Source organism: Odontesthes bonariensis, chromosome 1 (genome assembly GCF_027942865.1).
Source record: "Odontesthes bonariensis isolate fOdoBon6 chromosome 1, fOdoBon6.hap1, whole genome shotgun sequence".
In the NCBI taxonomy this organism is placed as follows: domain Eukaryota; kingdom Metazoa; phylum Chordata; class Actinopteri; order Atheriniformes; family Atherinopsidae; genus Odontesthes; species Odontesthes bonariensis.
The window spans coordinates 14,542,811-14,553,580 of record NC_134506.1 but is presented as its reverse complement, the minus strand read 5'-3'; positions in this window follow the sequence as shown (position 1 = coordinate 14,553,580).

Sequence of the window (10,770 nt, the reverse complement as noted above, 5' to 3'; positions counted from 1 at the left end):
TCAAGCTGGTTGAATGGAAAATAATCAGTCCTTTGAGGAATGTCCACTCATTTGCCTTAAACACGCACATGTAATCTCAAACTTCAGATGTGCATTCAGGCCCAGTTCTTACAAATAAAGACACACTTTTTAACTTTTTAAAGATTTAGGGTAAGAATATGTTTAACAATGTGTCAATAATCTTTTCCAACAGTCGGATGTTGAAGTCACTTAGTGATCGAAATCGTAACAGCAACTTTTCTTTTTCTTTATAAATAACCTAAATCTGAACGCTACTCTTTGTGGATGCTAAAGTTTAAAGTGAAAATGTTTAAAGCTAAACAAAAGTTGTGCATCAGATAAAGTTTAAGGAAATAGAAAAAATCTGACTAAATTGACTTAATTTGACACTCCTTTGGTTGTGCTGGTTTGCTGTACAGAAGGACCTCATGCAGCTGACATGAGTTTCAAGTCCTGATCTCTGGCTCTTTGCTGCATGTCACCCCTATCTCCCTGCCCTAGTTCCTCTTAAAGGCCACAAGAGCCAAAATAATCTTTAAAAAAAAGAGAAAAAAGGATTTGCTTTAGGTTGTTTCTGCTTCATCAAAAAAAGAAAAAAATTGCAAAAAAGTTGGGACGGCTCTGTTTATCACTTTATAATCCTGTCTTCTTTTAACAACAGAACCTGAGGAGAAAAGTTGCTGGTCCTTTGGGAGAGAAGTTTAGTCCCAATCCTGTCTGATATGAGATTTTAGCTGCTAATCAGTCCTGGGTAAGAAATGCCGGCTTTTGAACTAAGCGCTGATTACAAGCCGGATGGTCTCCCTCTTTTTTCATCTGGAGGACAGTGTCCATGGTTTCCGAAAAGAGTTGTCCGACCAACGGTTTTACAGTCCATTTTAAAGGAGTTTTGGCCTGGACATGACACCAGTCTTCCTGGACTATGTTCACAGGTCTTCTTCCTTGCATGATAGAGGTTTAACCTGCATTTGTAGATGGCAAAGTGAACTGTGTTTACAGACAACAAAGTGTTCCTGAGCCCATGCAGTAATTTCCATGACAGAATCATGTTTGTTTTTAATGCAGAGTTGCCCTGAGCGCCCTAAGATCATGAGCAACCAATGTTGATATTTGGCTGTGTTCCAAGTGCACAGACATGTTTTCAAATTTTCAGAATATATTGGCAATATAATGCAAGGTAGACGATAGAATAATCATAGTCTTTGCAAATTTACATTTTAAGGACCATCATTCTGACACTGACTTACAATTTATAGATGCATCATTTTTGCAGATTGCTGAACCTCTGCTTGTCCAAACTTTGTTGAGACATATTACAACCATCAAATTCAAGATGAGTTCATATTATTTAGGAAACAGTCAAATGCGTCACTTTCAACATTTGATATGTTTTCTAGGTTTTATTGCAAACAAACTATTGGTTTATGGGATCTGAAAATAATTCCATTCTTTTTTTACATCAATTTTAACCAATCTCCTTTCCCAACTTAATTGGAATTGGGGTTGTACAAGGAAACAAAGTTACTGATGTGCACATAAAGAAGAAGAGGCCAATTATACTTGATTGAAGATGTGCACACAGACTATGTTGGGCAGAAAAACTTGCTCCAATTATAGTTTCTGTGTCATGGTGGCTAAAGCCAAAACGAGAAATGGACTCAAAAGCAACATATCACCAGGGCAACACAGGTTTATTTAGTGAGAAAAGAAGAACTGGGAGAACGGCCGGAAAAACGCTGGGCAAGAATAAACCTTGGCTGGATAACTGTATGGAGAGATAATTAAGGGAAGAATGAGTTCAGGTAAGTAAAGTCCAGAAAAATCCAAAATTGGGTGTTAAGAGGTCTTACAGTCCAAGCAGGGAAAACATCCACAGGAGGCAGAAAGAACCAGGTGAGTGAGTTACTTCTGTAGGAATGGAGACTGAAGAGGTAAAGGGTCCAAGCTTGGAACGGAGAGAAGAGTCCAGGTGGGTACTGATCTCAAGGATCAGAGAACTGGGCGCAGGAATCAAACTCTGGGAAGTGAAAAAGGGGATCAGAACAACTACAGGTTAAACAAGACTCGAGGAAAAGTATCTAGGCCTGATTTCCACTGAAAATGGTTCCAAGATCAAGACTGGTGCTCCTGCTGCTCCTTAAAGGACAAGACCGTTTTTTTGACATTGGGCCCTTGATTTCACATTATAACATGATGTTCTACTCACCCCTGCTTGTTGTTGGTAATTTGGAGCTGTTCCGAAGATATTTGAGAGGCGTCTGGCTGCTCTCTTGAGATATTCGGCCATGAAACGGTTTCCTATGGGCAACGTTATACAGGCACAAACTATGCTGTTTATAATTTATTAATTACTATACACTAGCACTGATAACGTGGAGGTGCGTCGCTTACTTAAAAAAATCCGGGTTACTGTAATTTTGAATTTTTGTCTTAAAGTGGGTGTTACTGACGTCATCATCGTGCTACTACCACAGACAGCCCACAGACCCACTTTACGACAAAAATTAAAAATTACAGTAACCCAGTAAATCAAGCTTGTGAACAAGTCTGCAGGTTCACAAATAATTTCGATTTCAAGGTCGTCCACAAAAGCTCGTTCGCACACCTTGCAGATGACATTTATAATATTTCCACCCACCAAAGCCTTGTGCACTCATTGACGTGCATAGTATTACATCTCTGCAAGTGTAGGAGTACAGAGAGAGCACAGCTTCTGCTTTTTTACGGGGGGGGGGCAGCCTTTTGGATGTTTGGCCAGGGGGCTTTGTGGCTCATCACTGCCGTCTTGATGTTGACATAAGCACTCCTTCATTTGCTTTCAGCAGGACCTCCCGAAAACTCACACATCTTAGCAACGAGGCTCTCTCGCTCACACACACATAAGGAAAACACTCTCCCTTACAGGGTATTCTGGCGGGGGTTGGGGTGTAATTTGGTTGCGAATAGCGAACAACAAAGAGGCGCTTCTTGCCATTCTGATGTACATTCCATCCTCTCAATTTATCAGATGGTCTCTTTGAATTAGTGGCAAATCAAACACAGCCAATGATTCTGTAGCCGATTCATTCATTTGTCTGTCCGCCTGGCCACACTTAGTCTCATTACTAGCACCGACTGTTCCCAGACAAAAAGCATGCGTTTGTTGTTATAAAGACATGTCTGTGTGTATGTGTTTGTTCATTTCTCAAGGGACAGAGGAAACAGATGCTTAGAAAATAATAATGAAAACACATCTCTTCGTTAAGTATAAGTGGAACACAGCAAGGTCACTCATTTAGATTCAGGCAGATGAAATTAAGTTGCCTAAGTTAGAAACATACATTAAAATGTGCCTTTATTTCAAACATAAGATGCACACACTCCACACACAAAGCACATATAATTAAAGTGAATTGTTATCTCTACTTCTCTGCTTTTTGGTTCTATCGGCAGCGTCTCCTTTGAAATTTAAGGATAATGATTAAACCAAAAATCCTCCATCTGTACCCTTCCGTCCTCTTACATAAAAAGCAAAGAAATAGAACCTGCAATTACTTTGGCAAGTCACTGTCATGGAAAGGTGCTGCTTAAAGGGTTTCTTTGTGAGCTTTAGCAAGTACACGCACTCACTATGAGTCATCATACTTTGACAGAGTGTCCAGGAAGTGGTTCATTTGAAAGCACAACTAAATGACAGGGAAGAAGCCGAAAGTCCTCTGAGTTGGATTGAAAAAAAGGGTTCAAACACTTTTGCAGTACAGTTTCCACAGTTGAAGAAAGACCCATCAAAATCGAATCCAACTTTCGATGACAGTCGGTTAATGGCACCCACTGCTTTGAAAGTTTACTTTAAAGGGAGGCAGGCAAAAGCCGTGAGGAGGGGGGTGTTGTTGAAATACAAGGAATGGAAGAACAGATGAAAAGACAATTCAAGCATTTCAGCTGTAGACAAACAAACAAAAATAAAGATCTCTGCAATCAAAACCACTGACTTCACAGAGAAAGACAAGAATGTAGTACTCTTCCACAGAGTTTTTGAAATACTATTTGATGGTTATTTAGATTTTTTTACTGAATGGCTGTAATAGTATCATCAAGTAACCCTTAAATATGTAACATAAAAAAATAACGTGTTTCTAAATGTTTAATCATAAGGCATGTAATTATTATTATTAACAAAGAGTACGGGATGGAAAGGTATTGATTTAATTATGCTGGGAGTCCATAAAGAAAATGCAGAATGAAGTTAAATCCAGAAGAGGCATCAATAGCATCATACAACAGCAGGAAAGGAAAGAGTGCTCCAAGTACTTTATTGTAATTTCACTTCACCTTCCCGTGTGTAACTTTTAGGATTATCTTTATTCAGGAATGCCATTCGAGTTAGGTTTTTTAAATGTATGTTTTTATTCTTGTTGAATTGTTAAAAAAAAAAAAAACATCATTGCCGTGTTTTTCATAGAAGAAGCCATTTGTGATATGAAGTTGCATAACACATAATCCTTTTTATAGAATATCAGCATAAACAGGGTATTGCCCCAAATTCTAATTTCTAATGTCACAGTAAAATTTTTGATTCGATTGAATACCATTGCGGCACAATGCAGCGCTTTTTCACTCCTCTGGACAATGAGTAACATCAGTTAATATGTTTACCGGGCACGAGAAAAAAATAAAAAAGTTATTGTGTTTGACCTGTCTGATCAAAAATTAACTTTAAAAAGAGTGTAAACACATTTGTTGACCTAAATTGTACAAAACCGAGCTTCTCAAAACAAGGCTAAAAGCTCCACACCTAGATAATGTGGTTGTAGCTTGATTTACTGCTACATATTTACGGTCAACTAGACTTAAATGGGCCAAGGCGCTCTACACATGCACCAAAGCTCCATTTTTGGCATCTTTTGGTAGATAGAGTAAAGTGCAAAATTCCTATCAAAGCAATCTCATACACATATTTTTCTGTTTTATTAGTTAGAAAGCTAACCACATCTAGCCTGGGAATTCCCATGCTGCTTTGCGCGAGATTTCATTCACACTGCAAAGGCAGCCTGGAAACCACCGCCCTTATTTTTGCCTGAGTTAGGGAACCAATCACAGAACGAGGGGGGGGGGGGGGGGGGGGCAGCAAGACGATGACGACGTCTATGCACGACACCGAAGCTTGTAGAGTGTTAATCCAACATGGCAGCGGACACAACGTTACCGTTCGATGCAGCCTTAGAAAGTGTTTTAAGTAGCTTAGAACGCAAGTTTACTTTTATTTGACTTTTTTTTCTTCTTCTTCCTCATCGAATTTCTGTCGCTCTACAAACGTCATCTGGTATAAGTGATACAATTGGCTATGAATCGCGCGCAAAGCAGCTTGGGAAGAACCAGACGCCATTTGATAGACATTCGTAGCGCCCAATAAACGGCTCTAGGCATTCGTAAACCACGCCTCAAACACGAGAAAATGCACACCTAGTTCCCAGACCACCATCTCATCGAGATTGTGGACGCGTCAGCCAGGCTAAACCACATCAGAAATTATGACTGGAAATCAGGACAGTAGGACTATGTGTCATCTCATGATCATTTAAAGCATCTCCAGCCGTTCTGCTCTAGTAACATTTTGAATTTATAACTGCAGCATCATCTGATAAAATCCCCATTCAAGTAACGTCAGGACAACATCTATGCAATGTTATATGTATGATTATGACAGAAAGTTAGACGCAGCAGAATGTTTTCTCACACAGTCCATTGTGTTCAACATGCTTCAGTCAATGACTTCATTCAGCTCCCATTAATTTATGTTATATAAACTGTTGTTCAGTTAAATGGCCCAGTCCATATCCATAACCATAGATTGACTGTGCATGTAAACGTGCTGACTAAGAGAACTTAAAATGCCGATTCCCATCAACGTCAAGTAGCTATCGTAAAAGTTGGCCTCTATGACATTTCATCTTATGTAGACTTTTTTTCTGTTTTACACTGTAACAAAGACAATTCATACAGCACCAAAGTCAGGTACAGCGAAATAAACACTAAAGTCAAAAATACCCAAAAAAGTGCACAGTATTTGTTACGTCAAAGCTGATCCATGAGAATTTTTATGTTTCTGAAGACTGAAGCTCTATAGTCACAAACCATGTACAATAAGGACAATCCATTTTTTGTTTTCTCTCAGTTTTTCTAGCAACACTTGGACACACTGATATACTAAATTGTTTTTTGTTTTATCTAAATCACACCTGGACAATGGAATTAAGTTTTATTCAGTGTGATGGAGAGCCTTACAGTAATAAAGAGTCACAAAAAGCAACTCAGGACCAAAACAGTCAAGTGTTTGTAAAATGGGTTAAACTAGATCCAATGAAGATAAGATAAGAGCGAGGACGGATTGGATTTGAATCCTTTTCAATCATCAATACATAGTAATGATTTATGGAGCAATTTGCCGTATATAAACCTTGTCTTCCCTAAAGTTCCTATCATATTTAGCCTGTTAATAAGTGAAAACTACCACGACAAGGTAACAAATCTAGATTTATGTCATTTGGTGTTACCATACAAAGCATCAACCTTAGATATTGGCCAGTTTGAGTGAAAGAACCAGAGGACGCAGACTGAGAGCAATGCAAGCACAGGGTCAGAAAGTGAGATGCATATCTGTTCAATATGGTCCTTTAAGATTCACAGACCCTGCTCCAGCACCTGCGAGTAAAGGTGCCTATCTGTCAGATTTAATCTGTTCACCAGGCTGTGTGTGTGATGAAAGAGTGCGTTTTAAAATAGAGTTGGGTGAGAAGAGCAAGTTACAGCAGGCCTATCAAGCCCACATTCACTGACTGAGACCCATTTCTGAGTTTGACTCTTGTGGTGAGGTTATCATGTGTGGATTTTATTAGGATTGTCACAACAAAGCATCCATCTGATAGCTACATAACTGTCAAATTGTTGTTTTTTCCTCTCTTTTCTTAAAGGAAGATACAAAAACAGACAAACATTTCTCCTCTTTCCTCCTTTCTGGTTCTCTCCCCTCTCCTCCTCTGCCCCCATTTGGAGTCTGGCTCAGATCCTTTACAGTGTGGGTGTTCTGGGAGCTTTGCTGGTAAACCAGCAGATTATCCCAATTGCTTTATGACTAAAGCCTACCCTACCATTACAGCACTTTGTCACAGCGAAATCACATATTCCCCGACACACACCCTTATCCCCGAGGGGTGACAAGAAGACACACATGCAGGCAACGGGACCTTCATCACCTGTAAAACCCTGAGCATGGGAAAGCCCCTGATGTAGAAATACATGCAAACACACATAAACACCCTGTAATGTCGACCCTCCCGCGGGCGAATTGTTTAGCTGAATGAGCAGGATGCTGTGATAATGATAAATGGCTTACACCATAACGCAGCAACGTTTCTTCCCAAAACAAAGAGGACTTTAATTTCTGCTCTGACCAGAAATCAAATTTTAGACAAACAGAGCACCCCTGCACCCATGAATGGCAAAAAAACCAAGATATAATTATGTCCCATGGAAGCGATTATGCAAGGCGCTTGTAAGTGCAACTCTCTGCTTTTGTTAACAGGCTTAATTGAACATACACAATATTGCCAAAAGTATTCACTCACTCATCCAAATAATTACTAGGCAAGCAGACTGCTTCTACAAACATTTGTGAAAGAATGGCTCGCTCTTTGATTTTGATTCTGATAACCAATTGACACATGAGTTCAACAAGTTTTACCTTTGACTGCCTTGATCTTAGCAATGAGATTTTAAATCTGAAAAAGAAACTTTTCTGTTCTGGTAATACTCCTTTTGATGTCGTATCTGTGGCCAAATCTTTAAATTATTCTAAAGTTGGAAAAAGCCCAGGTCCTGATAATGTAAGTGGTCAACTGCTCTCCTCCTGTGTGGAACAGTTAGCTTCCATTTTGTATCATATCTTTCAGCTGTCATTTAACCAACAGAAGGTGCCATGGTGCTGGAAGCAGTCCGTGGTGATACCTGTGGCTAAGACCAACCACCCTAAAGCTTTTAATGATTTTAGACCTGTGGCACTGACTTCTCTTGTCATGAAATCTTTTGAAAAATTGATAAAGAAAGATCTTCTTATTAAGACTGAACACCTACTTGACCCTTTACAGTTTGCCTACAGGGCCAATTGTGGAGCTGAGGATGCTACTGCCACCTTATTAAACTGGCTTTTTAAACGTCTTGAAGGTAACAAAAACCATGCTAAGCTGTTATTTGCGGATTTTTCATCTGCTTTTAACACAATCCAGCCACACATTCTGATCGATAAGCTTATTAACATTTTTCATTTAGATTGTAATGCCGTGGGCTGGATTCTTGGCATTTTAACATCCAGAACACAGAGAGTGAGGGTGAATGGATGCATGTCGGAAGAGATGACATTATCCACTGGGTCTCCCCAAGGCTGTGTCCTCTCCCCTCTCCTCTATATTCTCTACACCGACGATTGCCACAGTCGGCATGAGAATAGATTAATTTTCAAATTTGCTGACGATTCGGTAATAGTCGTGATGACGAATATGCCCATGGTCCTGTGGTCAATGAATTTGAATTCTGGTGTGACAATGCTTTTCTCCAGTTAAATGTACAGAAAACTAAGGACGTGTGCATTGATTTCAGACAAAAGCCCTATTACACCAATCTAAAAACAGTAATCAAAGGTCAGACAGTAGACATCGTCAAAAATTACAAATATCTTGGGACTATTCTGGATAATAAGTTAAATTTAAATTGCCATTCAGAGAACCTGCAAAAAAAGGGCCAGCAACGACTGTCTTGTGTGAGAAAACTCTCCAAGTTTCAGTCCCTGAAAGTCCCCGATGATCTTATTTTACAGATCATATATTGAATCTGTGCTGACCTTCTCTCTCCTCTGCTGGTTTGGCAACCTTAAAACAAGGTCCAAAAATGCACTGAACAGAGTGATGAAGACAAGCAACAAGATTCTGGGAGTTGAACAATGCACACTTACGGATCTCAGACTTCCTCGTATGAAGAGCAACAGGTACAAGCACTCCTTCGTCCCTACAGCTATTTCCCTTTTGAATTCAGGACAGGGTAGGAGGAGTCGTACCTGATTGGTTGATATTGTTTTTGTTTCTTCTTTCCATATGGTGTTATTGATGTTGGCAGAAATTGATGATATGCACTGTTCGCACTTTCGCTACTTTGCAGGGGCTGCTACTGATGTTTCAGCACACTGTATTATCCCTCCCACTTAGACTTTTAATTATATGTCTTTTATGTTTTATGTCCTTTTTACTTGCTGCAACACTAATTGCCCTACGGGCACACAAATAAAATTGAATCTGAATCTGAATCTGAATCAGTGAATTCTAGCATGGTGCTATGCATGATAGGACCTCCAAACTTCATGTGGACTTCAGGTTAGCTCAAAAATAGTGCGTAGGAGCTTCATGGAATGGGTTCCCATGGCCAAGCAGCTGCATCCAAGCCATACATCACCAAGTGCAATGCAAAGTGTTGGATGCAGTGATTACTCGCCGCCACTGGATTCTAGAGCAGTGGAGACGGGTTCTCTGTAGAGACGAATCACGCTTCTCCATCTGGCAATCTGATGGATGAGTTTAGGTTTGGCGCTTGCCAGGAGAACGGTACTTGTCTGACTGCATTGTGCCAAGTGTCAAGTTTGGTGGAGGGGGGGTTACGGCGTGGGGTTGTTTTTCAGGAACTGGGGTTGGCCCCTTTGTTCCAGTGAAAGGAACTCTGAATGCTTCAGCATACCAAGAGATTTTGGACTATTTCATGCTCCCAACTTTGTGGAAATAGTTTAGGCATGGCCCTTTCCTGTTCCAACATGACTGCGCACCAGTGCACAAAGCAAGGTCCATAAAGACATGGATGAGCGAGTTTGGTGTGGAAGAACTGGCCTGCACAGAGTCCTGACCTCAACCCGATAGAACACCTTTGGGAAGAATTAGAGCGGAGACTGCGAGCCAGGCCTTCCCCTCCAACATCAGTGTCTGACCTCACAAATGCGCTTCTGGATGAAAATCCCCATAAAGACACTCCTAAACCTCGTGGAAAGCTTTCCTAGAAGAGTTGAAAAGCTGTTATAGCTTCAAACGGCTGACGTCACATTAAACCCTATGGATTAAGAATGGGATGTCACATATGCATGTAAAGGCAGATGAGCGAATACTTTTGGCAATAAAGTGTAGCTTGGATCTGATGCTGGCGAATAACATGAATTTTGCTCTCTCCTGCATTACTGCCAGAGCAAATTAATTCTCCCCCTCAGATCAGTGGGCTTATGGTCTATACGTATCAGCACAGAAAGATTTCACAAGCAGGCTGCTGTAGCTGCTGCCGAAATTTCTGCTCTTACTCCACGGCCATCCCCCCAACTAACCTTGTTTAACATTGAGAAGAAATCAAATCGACATGCCGAGGCCACTACACAGCCAACTTCCCCCTGTTGTGTCCTTTTTTCATCTATTTAGGTGCAAACATAAACTTGCCCTCACTGCCCTACCCAGAGTCCAGATCAATACGTAATGGGCGTCACACTGAGCAGATGAGCTCTTTCTCACTCTTCCCACCCCAACTGAACACTGTGTCTTTGTGCTGTTAAGGCACATCGAAGGTCTCCGAGAGCACGAAGAAGGAGAGTAGCTTGAAGGAAAAAGAGAAGTGAGGACAGAGAGTGGCGGAGGGGAGAAGATGGCACGAAAAGGAGGGAAGAGCTGAGTGCCAAGATGTTGCACAACAACCTCTAGTCTTTCCAACAGGCAGAAT